Below are 12775 nucleotides of genomic sequence, written 5' to 3'. Positions count from 1 at the left end.
GATCTGAGTTCAGCGGGTAGTAATACTCCTGAAAACCACTCGCAAACATTCATACACCTAGATGCAACTACTTATACCTATGTGTGCAACTACTTAGAACTATAGGTGCAACTACTTAGAACTATAAGTGCAACTAAGTATTGATGCTCAGTGTAAATTTTTACTTGCACCTATAATACATTTTACATGCACTTGTAATACATTTTACTTGCACTTCGATGTTCAATTATTTACGAAAATACCATCGCGTTTTTAAAAAAAATCAGTGTTTCTCATCCATTAGATCTGGACACGTGGATGAACAGAATTCATTCCTATTTCGCGCCTCGGCGAAGCATTCGCACCTGAGTGCGATTATATATATATATATATATATATATATATATATATATATATATATATATATATATATATATATATATATATATATATATATAATTCGGGCACGGGGAGGGGTATGATATTGCATATTACATATTTATTGTTTATTGTAGTGCCCACTTGGAAAGATGCATATGGTAGTACTTATGGTGATTGTGGGATTAGTCCAGAAGAACTACATGGAGGTATATATATTAAACTTTATAACTATTCATGTATTGTGAGAAATGTTTGAATAATTAATTAAATTATTTTGTTGTCTATCAGATTGAAGAAGTATTGTGAAGAGTGAAAAATTAATAATTGAAGGTTTTTATTGTATTGTTATTCAGTTATTGTATTTTTTTGTTGTAATTGTGTTGAATGTTGATTGGGGATTTGGACTTGTATACTTTTGAACATTGGACATTTGGACTATTTTTAGTTTGCATATGCTATTTCGGATTGGAATTTGAACTTCGTTAGTTCGTATGCTATTAAAAATAGTTGAATGTTAATTGTTGAAGAACTATAGTTTTTACAATAAGCTTATTATGACTTATGAATTTCAATTTTTTTCTTTTTATATTTAAAAATTGTACTAGTTTGATACTTTGACTATGGGTTGACCGAGGATGGGGATTCTCCGTCCCCGCCAAATTCCCAGCGTGAACGGGGACGGAGAATTTTTTCAATTCCCGCCGGGAATAGGGACGGGTCGGGGTAGCGGGGACGGGGACGGGGAGTTTACTCCTTGTCCTGCCCCGTTGCCATCCCTAGATAGGACTCGGTCAAAATTTTCTTCATGGAAATCTTGAAGTTTGGGTCATCATCCATGCGGACCCAAAGGAATTTGGCCCTCTACCTACGGTTATTGTCGAGCAGGTTAGAAATCTTCCCGATCACCTCATGACATTGAATGATCACAAAGCCACTCCCACAGTTCTTCCCCATCGACTTCACAAGGTGAAGGTGGTTGAAAAGGTCAAACAAGAAAGGAACCCCATGGCGCCGGCAGATTTGAGAGAAAGATGTGAGTATCTAGTGCCCGTTGGGTGCTATCTAATCAGGGACTATGCTGTAATAATTTACAAATTTGACTAAGAACGAGTCAAGAGGGATTCGTAGACCGGCCTTCAAAGAATCAAAGGAGACGCCTATCCAATTCTTATAGTGACAATCAACGATGTTGGTCAAACGCTGATCAACATTGTAGTGAACTCCCTTCCCAAGGAGTCCCCCAATTTGCTCCTGATCTTCAACAAACATGTCAACCGGATGTTGTAAGCACCATCAGGGTCTAGGTAATCATAATCAGCGCTCGTGATGGTAAGCCGACGGATCGAGGGCTCCTTAGTTCTAGTTGAGGCACCTTCGCCCATTTGAGTTTTCTTCTTCTTAGGTGGAACCTTCGATGAGATTGACTGAATGGGAACAACTGGGTGGGCTTTGGCTGACCTCCCCCTGGCCGGTCGAGCTTGAACCACAAATAATTGTTCAGACCGCTCCAGTGATAACCTCCAAACACACAGAGCTTCCTCATCATGATCTCCGTAATCACGAATAGAGAGATTTTGGCTATCGTCTTCGGACATGCTGCACGATTGAGAATGGACAAACAATTGATAAGATTGGGAATCAACGGTCAGTTTAACTTTTATGGCAAAACTATGTTGCACCCGATAGGCCAGGTATATTTTTGCGGAGCAAGGAGCAACTCAGACCTGGCGGATCTAGCAGCTAGCGGTTGGCCGACCGGGAGGAGGGGCAGTCAGTCGGGGAGTGGTTCACCCGATTGGACCTAGCAATCGGCCGAACAAAAAAATAAAAACGGATGGATCGAAGCGGCAAAGATAAGGTCTGGCCGCGAGGAAAAAACAACAGTAAAAAAAAAAAAACCACAACATCAACAAGAGTTCTTATGTTGATGGGTCGACCGGTCGACCGATAAGCAGGGAACAAACAACAATAAGAACAACACAACGACGAATGGAAAGAAAAATGAGAGAAGGAGTGAGATGTACGAAATGACGAGCAGCAGTGGTACAGTTGATCGGTCTAGGCAACCGAGCGGAGTTGGAGCAGAGTCGAAGGCAGCTCGGGTTGGCGGTTGGTCCGTGAGGCAGAAAAGGGGGAGGGAGGGGGGGGGGAGGGGGAGAAAGAAGGATTGTGTTGTTTAAAGTCTTGATGGTGGAGGCTAGGGTTTCGGCCGAGAGGAGGAAAGAAAAATAAAACAAAGCAAAATGAAAAAGAACAAAGGAGAAAAGGAAAGGAAAGCAAAAGGAAGAGAATTTTTACCTTGCAATATGGAGAGATTCCAGAGAATTTCGGTTGGCTAAGGAAATGAGAAGTGCAAAAATGAGAATCCACTAGTGAGGTATTTATAGGCAGAGCTTGAGGTTGAACCACAAATAATTGTTCATGATGTCCATTCTCAATCGTGCCTCACGGTCGAGCTTGAACCACAAATAATTGTTCAGACCGCTCCAGTGATAACCTCCAAACACACAGAGCTTCCTCATCATGATCTCCGTAATCACGAATAGAGAGATTTTGGCTATCGTCTTCGGACATGCTGCACGATTGAGAATGGACAAACAATTGATAAGATTGGGAATCAACGGTCAGTTTAACTTTTATGGCAAAACTATGTTGCACCCGATAGGCCAGGTATATTTTTGCGGAGCAAGGAGCAACTCAGACCTGGCGGATCTAGCAGCTAGCGGTTGGCCGACCGGGAGGAGGGGCAGTCAGTCGGGGAGTGGTTCACCCGATTGGACCTAGCAATCGGCCGAACAAAAAAATAAAAACGGATGGATCGAAGCGGCAAAGATAAGGTCTGGCCGCGAGGAAAAAACAACAGTAAAAAAAAAAAAAACCACAACATCAACAAGAGTTCTTATGTTGATGGGTCGACCGGTCGACCGATAAGCAGGGAACAAACAACAATAAGAACAACACAACGACGAATGGAAAGAAAAATGAGAGAAGGAGTGAGATGTACGAAATGACGAGCAGCAGTGGTACAGTTGATCGGTCTAGGCAACCGAGCGGAGTTGGAGCAGAGTCGAAGGCAGCTCGGGTTGGCGGTTGGTCCGTGAGGCAGAAAAGGGGGAGGGAGGGGGGGGGGGGGGGGGGGGGGGGGGGGGGAGGGGGAGAAAGAAGGATTGTGTTGTTTAAAGTCTTGATGGTGGAGGCTAGGGTTTCGGCCGAGAGGAGGAAAGAAAAATAAAACAAAGCAAAATGAAAAAGAACAAAGGAGAAAAGGAAAGGAAAGCAAAAGGAAGAGAATTTTTACCTTGCAATATGGAGAGATTCCAGAGAATTTCGGTTGGCTAAGGAAATGAGAAGTGCAAAAATGAGAATCCACTAGTGAGGTATTTATAGGCAGAGCTTGAGGCCGGAATTTGAAAGGTCGGCCCTATGACACCCCGAAAATCCTATCCTTTAAATAGGACTAATTGAGTAATTAATCTTAAGTTATCCTTGTTAATTTCCTAATCAATTTCCTAAATTGATAGTCAGAGGACCTAAATTGACCAACTCCTTGGTCAATTGATTTAAGTAAAAAAGGAGTACCTTTAGCTTTCATGGTTGTACCTAATTCTTTGGAGTCTTCCTAAGCCTTTCTAGGAAAAGTAAGGGTATAATGGTCTTTTCTCCTTACTTGGTCTTGAAGCCTTACCCTACCCAAACCTAAAATTCATTCCCTCACTATAGCAAGACAACTTTTCTCTCCCTTCTCTCTAAGAAACTTGGCTTCTTCCCCAAGCCAAGAAAGACCTCACCCAATCTTGCAAAGATTCATCCCAAGATCCCACCTTTCTATCTTCCAAGCTTAGGAAAGGGTAAGATCTAAAGTTATTTAGTGTTTTTTGTTAGCTTTAAGGTGTCTTTATCTAAGTTTGGTGTTTTCTTGTGGTTTGGCTTGTGTAAGAAGGTTGTGAGGAAGAAGAGCTCCCAAGTAGGGCCTAGGAGGGTTAGAAGAAAGAAGGTTTTGGTCTTCAAAGGTAACTCATGCTATACAAAATCTATTTTCTACTTGCTATTGATGATTCTTGACTTCTATTGATGATTCTTGGTGTAAATGTGAGATTTGATGCATGATCTTGTGGTGATGCATGTTTAGAACTTGTATCTAGGTTTCTTGAATGCTATCTTTTGATCTATTCTTAGGTTCAAGTTATTTCCTTGTTGTATGTGAGATTTGGGGTGTTTTGTACTTAAACTTGACCTTGGAGATGAATTTCCCCGAAGGGAAATTGGTGTGGCTCGGGTGTTCCCCGCGGGCGGATGTCTACCCGCCGCCCCACCCGCGGGTGGTAGCTTTGTACCCGGCGGGAGCTACCATGGGTAGATACCCACCCGTGATTCCACCCGCGGGGTACAACCTCAGTGGAATGTTGGGTGTTGTTTTACCGTGGTTCCATCTTTTGGTATGTGATGTTTTGACCTCCTTTTGTAGGATTGTTGAGCTTTTGGGTGTCTTCTTGATGTTTCGTATGTCTAGAACGATGCCCTAAGTATCCATGTTAGGATTTGGTGTTTCGAATCGTGCTTATGGTCCAACTTTGTGATTCGTTGGATTTATGTGAGTCTTTGAGGTTCGTTGGAACCATTTTGGTTTTACCCGTTTGATGAGCATGCTAGTTATGTTGTCGTTGATACTAGTATGTGTTGTTTGTCCATTCCTTTGAGGATTGGCAACTTGTGTTGCCAATCATGTTGATATTGGATTGAAGTCCATTGTTGTTGTTGAGTATTGTTTCATGTTTATCATTGAAACCTCTTGATTGATTTCTATGATATGATTTTGTACATTTGTTGTACCCTTGTTGATGCTTGATTGTGCTATTGATGAGCCTCAATCCTCTTGATGATGACTATGTATGATTATGAATGAGATTGGCGGTATTGTATTTTGAGCTTTGCTCTTGAGATCGGCGGTATGTTACTATGATGTTTAATGGTACCCTCGTGTACTGAGAGATCGGCGGTATTGATTGGCGGCAGATTGGTGGGGGACGATGGTCCCAGGAGGGATAAGCTGTGGAAGAAAACTTTATTGGAAGATGGACTAAGCCCTTACCAAATTGGTTCAAACTTAACACGGATGCTGTTCTATGTCCATCAACGAATAAGCTAAGATGGGTTTTGGTTTTATTTTGAGAGACTTTGAAGGCCATTTCGTAGTAACAAAAACAGTTTATAACAGGGAACATTCCAACCAAGGGAGGCAGAGGCAATAGGAGCCTAGAAGCTCTGGAATGACTGAAAACAATCAATATGGATCATGTTTAGATCGAAATGGATGCATTGTTGGTGGTCCAAGAAATTAACAATGCTACCACGACAATTTCGTTTGACCTTCTAGCTAGTAAATGATATTAAAAAACAGTTTTAGAGTTCTTCAATTTAAGTTTTCTTTTATTTACAAAATGAATTGCGAATATGGCAGCACATCTCATTACTAGGGAAGCCATTTTCAAGTCTTGCTTGTTTGTGTTGTAATTAAATATTAATGGTGGCCATTATTTTGTAACATTTGTAACAGACATATTAATGTCTCATTATGTATGCCATTATTATTCTATATTATATATGTGTGTAATCCTTTTGTAAGAGGAAGCCATGGAAATGAAATCATATCACTCCCTTCTCTTTGTCTATTACTTCTTATTGTTGATTCAATCCTGAAACTCACTGATTAGGAGCTATAGGCCAATGGGCTCAAACAACAACATTACAACACGTTATCAGCTGCTCAATCCCGGTGAACAGTATGCTCATATTTGAATAATTATGTTCTGGAAATTTCATGCATAATTCTATTCTGGAAATTCAGTCAATCTATTTGATGTTTATATGCTTTCGAATATTGTTTGATATGTGATGTGTTTATATCCTATGATACATATTGGTGAGCTGTCGTAGGCTCCCAAATTAAAACCTTACAAACGTAGTAGCGGGAGTAAGGATCGATCCCACGAGGAGTAACTAGTTTAACTTTTGTGCTCAAATTAAAGGTAGGGGGGGGGGGGGGGTTTGGAATATATCGAGAATAAAAATTAAATAAAAGAGAAATTAAATAAACGAGAAATTTAATCGAACGAATAAACAGTGAAAATAATATATCGAAAACACTTATAATAAGAAACCTTGGTCAGTAAAGATCCACCACCGGAGTTCAACACTGATCATTGATTAATAAAGTAATTAATATGCAATTGAATATTTGTCGTGAAATTATTTCATTTCTGTTTTCCCTTAGTTGTAGGTAAATAAAGCACAAGCGGTTTAATTACCCCTAACTACTAAATAACCTAAGACAAGCGCTATAGATTTAATTTAATAGCAGCAATAGGAACTAGGAAAACCGACAAACTAAATAACACAAGCACAAGCGGTTGCATTTAATTTAGGAAAATATTCTACCCGAGTCCAATTATCACTAAGCCGTCAATAATTAACCCAGTTGCTACTGAATATTAGAGTAATTTGTAGCACAACATTATCTAATATAGCAAATAATTATATCAAATAAATAACTAGTAGGCCTCCCTAGCAATTAAATGACACAATTACTTCAAATAACTTAGAAGAATATTTAATACTCAAATGCATAAAAATTATATAATAAAAATAAATAAATAACCTTACAGCATTATGAACTCCGGGGCTTCAATTCACTAAACCAAACAAGAAATTAGCCGCGAATAGGCATTGATAACAACCTTAAAGAATATTCGAGAGGGGAAGAATGAATGATTTACAATAGGAAACCTAAACTATTTATACTACTTCTAAAAATAGGCCAAATGAATTTCAACCATCCAATTCCTAACTTTCAGCTTTACGTCCGAATTAATCTTCCGTTTCCTGCGCATGATTTGGTTGACGACCGGTTAATTTGGAATGATTGGAATGAATGTTTCAATTCCTTTCTTTGCATGCATCTTGGTTGGACAAAGAAACCATATTTAACATTATAATATATATTACTAGTACGTACGTAGTATGTACTTTATATATTATTTATTATATATATTATATATTATATTAAACATTATATATAAAACTAACTAATTATTAGATAATATTAAATAACTAATGCAAAATTATTATAAAGATGTACCTAAAATAGGAGGATAAAATATGCTTATCAAATTCCCCCACACTAGAACGCTTGCTTGTCCCCAAGCAAAAATATTATTTGCGAAGTAAATTAAAATTAAATTCCCAAAACTCATAACATATCATGAACAACAATCTAAAGCACCCTGCAATTAATAAGTTAGCACCCCCGTCTGAAAATGGAGAGAACTAAATAAGTAAGCCCTCACAGGAATATCACTCATCACTCAAGTGTTTGATGGGTATAGATTTCACTCATATTCATTCCTATAAAATTGTTCTACCATAGGCTTGCATATCTTCTCAATCACCACTACAAGAGTCATGCATGACACAAATCATAAGGACTTTCCATAGGTTGTAATGGAGCTAGGGGTTAAGGTAGGGAATATTTTAGGAAAGTAGTTTAAATAAAACCTTCAAACTAGAGGAGCAAAATAAACACAATTAATCTAACACCCTCAATTTTTTTCATTCAAAGCATTTCTCATTGACATTTCAACCCAATTATCATTCTCAGAAATATAGAATTCTTCCTCAGTATTCCCTTGCTTAACTTATTTGGACGTAACTTCAACTCAAAATCAATTGCTGATTCTTTCTCATTTTCTCATAAATTTTCAGCAATATTTTTCTTTTTCAAACATATATTCTCTATTTTTTTCATTTCATTTTTTCAATGTTCCATACTTTTTTTTTTTTTTTGAAATGATGAACTGCCTTCATTTTTTCTTTTCCATAAAAGGCCAAAACCACATTGGCAACGAAGATACAACCCACCTCACTTTCAATCATATTAACAAAACAAATGGTCTCCCCCACACTTATTCTTCACAATCTCACATCAAGAATAATCCAAAATTTGCTCCACTAGTTATTCAGCTGGGTGAAGACATTATTTTTAGATATAAAAGGCTTGTAATGTGGTTCAAGATAAAGAAAAGAATGGTCGTAAAGCTCAAAGTGGGTTAACAAAGGAGAAATAATTCATAGGACAAATCGGTTATTTGGCTAGTGAGGCTCAAAATCAAATAATGGCCTTAATCACACTTGAGTCATGCATGGTCTAATTAGCTTTAAAAGAGAATCAAGGCAAGTTCTAGAGAAACAAAATTATGGAAGAAAGCGCACAATAGAAAGAAAATAAGACCGAAGTGTCGGTCAATGGCTCAAAATACTCACAGGTTTATTGCTTACTTAATATAGCCACTACATATCAAACAAGAAATGCTAACAAACTAGTCACAATTTGCCAAACTATTTATTCAATCATGTTATGAATTCCAAGAAAGGAAAAATAAAATAATTTTTTTCAAAATAATACTTATTGCATAAAATACTAGTAAAATATTTTTTGAAAATTATGAAATAAGAAAACAAATAATAATAAAAAAAAAATTTTTGACATAAGCAAACAAACAATAAAACTAAATTAAGTAAACAAATAATAAAACTAAATCTCCTCCCCCACACTTATTATCAACATTATCCCCAATGTTGAATAAAAACATGCAGAAAAAGGGTTATTGAATGAGAATAGGGAATAAAATAAAATAAAATAAAAATGGAACAAACACACCTTAGGTTGCCTCCCAAGCAGCGCCTTTGTTTATCGTCGTTGGCTCGACTTATGATATTTCTTTAAATTTCCATAGTCTTTTTGAGTACCTTCGATGATTATGAGTATTCAAAGAAACAGCCCCTTCATGCAGATTAGGACTCAAAGATGATTTATTATTTGGTTCTTCTTTATTTTCAATAGAAGCAATTGCATTAATTTTAACAAGTTTCAAGGGATCAACAAAAATTGCAAAATTATCAGCACTCGGAGATTTCATGGTATCATAAATATTAAAAGTCACAAGTTTACCATTAGACTCCATAGTAAGCATACCACTATGAATATCAATTTTTGTTTTTGCAGTTTTTTAAAATGGCCTTCCTAACAAAATATGATTATTATTTTCCATATCAAGCACATAAAAATCAGCAGGAAAAACCAAGTTATCAACTTCAACAATCAAATCCTCAATCACACCCCTAGGATATGTAGTAGATCCATCAGCCAATTGAATTACTATAGTAGATTTACTCAGGGGTCCAAGATTTAACGATTTATAAACAGAATATGGCATCACATTAATAGAAGCTCCTAAATCTAACATAGCATTTTCAAATTTCACCCCACTTATCATGCATGGAATAGTAAACATACCTGGGTCTTTGCACTTTTCAGGAAGATTGCTTTGACTAGCCATAGAGACATTCTCTTGCACTTTCACTTCCTCAATTCTTTCATTATTTCGTTTCTTTTTCATAGTGCGTACCTCTTTTAAAAAATTTGCATAGCGAGGTACTTTTTCCATAGAATCTAAAAATGGTTTATTCGCCTCCCATTCACGAAAGGTAGAGCCGTCAAAAATGGGTTTTACCCGCCGGGTCGACCCGTCCCGTACCGCCGTAGGTAGGGGACGGGTTTTTCAAATTTTGATCCGCCAGGAGGCGGGCTTTTTAGCCCGTCCCGCCTAGGTCACGGGTCCAGGCGGGGCGGGTCAGGCGGGTCACGGGTTTAGTCCGCGACCTGCTAATACATATATATTTTATATATATATTTAGTATTTAATATATGTTATTTTGGTTTGTGTAATTGTGTTAGTGTGTTATAACTTATAGGATTATAGATTTATAGGAATACAATACTAGGTAGTGTTACTGTACGTCTATACAGTGATTCTTTTTTTTTTTTTTTAAGGATATTGTACAATGACTTTTTTTTTTAAAATTAACACAGTAAAATTGATTGGCGGGCTAGCCCGCCCCGCCAGCGGGCTTTGGCATGGCGGGGCAGGCCGGCCACATTCCAAGCCCGCTAAGAGGCGGGCTTTTTAGCCCGTCCCGCTACGAGGACGGGCTTTGGTGTGTTTTGGCCCGTCCCGCCCCGCGAGACCGTTTCGACGGCTCTAACGAAAGGTCTCATGCAGATCATTATTTGAGTTTCCTCTTATTGTTTCTAAAAGAGCTTGAGGAAATGGGGGTACTGGTTCATAATCAGAAAAAGATGAAAGCTTACCTTCGGACTTCTCTTTATTGTTGACAATGATTCCTGCACTTATTTCCTTGTTTAAATCAACATTCTTTTCCAGCGACATACTGTCAACACTAATTGCACTTACACTCTCTTTTGGATTAACCACCGTTTGAGAGGGTAGTTTGCCAGAACTCTGTGCTTCCAACCGACTTACCGTAGTTGCTAGTTGGCCCATTTGTCTTTCTAAGTTTTGAATACTAGCATTTGTTTCTTGAATACGAGCTCTTGTCTCTTGTTGGAATAGTTGTGTTTCTTGTTGAAACTGCAAAGTGTTAGTAGCAAGAGATTTAACAATATCTTCTAGATTCATACCTGAGCTAGAGCTTTGGGTTGGTTGTTGTCTTGAAGGAAATGGTTGTCTGTATTGCTGAAAATTGGAACGGTTCTGAACAAACTGGTTCCCTTGTGAGTTACCATAGCTAAGGTTTGGGTGATCCCTCCATTCAGGATTATATGTATTGAGAAATGGATCATACTTACCTTGAGGTTGTCCAGGAAAACCTCCAGCCATGTTAACATGTTCAATAGGTTCTTCTTGAAGAGTTAGGCAGGCATCAGTTTGGTGCCCAACTACCGAGCAAATTCCACATGCTTTTACAGTTTGCATATTGTTTACAGCTAATTGACGAACAAGAGTAGTTAAACCAGAAATTTGTTGTTCAAGAGCAGAAATATTTACCTCATTCACTTGCTTAGACGGTTGGACTATTCTATTGCCAAACTGTTGAGAATTTGCAGCCATGTTCGCAATTAGAGTTCTTGCAGCATCTGGTGTCTTGTCAACTAAAGCACCACCGCTTGCGGCATCAATCATGCTTCTATCCATTGGAAAAAGTCCTTCATAAAAGTATTGAATGAGTAATTGATCACTGATTTGATGGTGTGGGCAGCTTGCACATAGTTTCTTGAAACGCTCCCAATATTCATACAATGACTCTCCATTGTTTTGCCTTATACCACAAATTTCCTTCCTAATGTTGGCCGCCCTTGAAGCTGGAAAATACTTTTCAAGGAATGCTGTCTTCAGGTTATTCCATGTGGTGATGCTCCCAGAAGGTAGATAGTATAGCCAATCCTTCGCTAAATCTTTCAAAGAAAATGGGAAGGCTCTCAACTTGATTTGTTCTTCAGTAACCCCTGTGGGTTTCATACTTGAACACACCACATGGAATTCCTTTAAGTGTTTGTGGGGATCTTCACCTGTAAGTCCATGAAAAGAAGGCAAAAGATGAATTAACCCAGATTTCAATTCAAATTGGACATTAGCATCCAGAGCAGGGAAAGTGATGCACAAAGGTTGCTGATCTAAATTTGGAGCTGCAAGCTCTTTTAAGGTCTGATTTTGAGCCATGGGTTCCTCTTCTAAATCATAATCGGTAGAAGGTTGGGGATCGGTAGCCAGATCACTAAACTCCAATTTCCTCAAAGCTTGTTTCTTCCACCTGCGTACAGTTCTTTCAACTTCCGGATCGTACGGCAATATTTCTTTGTTAGAAGATCGAGTTATAGGCATAAACAAAAAGAAAATATATCGCAGCAATTATGTAAAGTAATGAAAGAAAAGAATTTTTTTTCGTTTGGGACAAATTAACGAGAAAAACAAATAAACAAATAAATAATTAAATAAACACAAAATAAACAAGAAAATCTCCCCGGCAACGGCGCCAAAATTTGGTGAGCTGTCGTAGGCTCCCAAATTAAAACCTTACAAACGTAGTAGCGGGAGTAAGGATCGATCCCACGAGGAGTAACTAGTTTAACTTTTGTGCTCAAATTAAAGGTAGGGGGGGGGGGGGGTTTGGAATATATCGAGAATAAAAATTAAATAAAAGAGAAATTAAATAAACGAGAAATTTAATCGAACGAATAAACAGTGAAAATAATATATCGAAAACACTTATAATAAGAAACCTTGGTCAGTAAAGATCCACCACCGGAGTTCAACACTGATCATTGATTAATAAAGTAATTAATATGCAATTGAATATTTGTCGTGAAATTATTTCATTTCTGTTTTCCCTTAGTTGTAGGTAAATAAAGCACAAGCGGTTTAATTACCCCTAACTACTAAATAACCTAAGACAAGCGCTATAGATTTAATTTAATAGCAGCAATAGGAACTAGGAAAACCGACAAACTAAATAACACAAGCACAAGCGGTTGCATTTAATTTAGGAAAATATTCTACCCGAG

Source organism: Ipomoea nil, unplaced genomic scaffold (assembly GCF_001879475.1).
Source record: "Ipomoea nil cultivar Tokyo-kokei standard unplaced genomic scaffold, Asagao_1.1 scaffold1317, whole genome shotgun sequence".
NCBI classification, from domain to species: domain Eukaryota; kingdom Viridiplantae; phylum Streptophyta; class Magnoliopsida; order Solanales; family Convolvulaceae; genus Ipomoea; species Ipomoea nil.
This window is presented reverse-complemented; position numbering follows the sequence as displayed.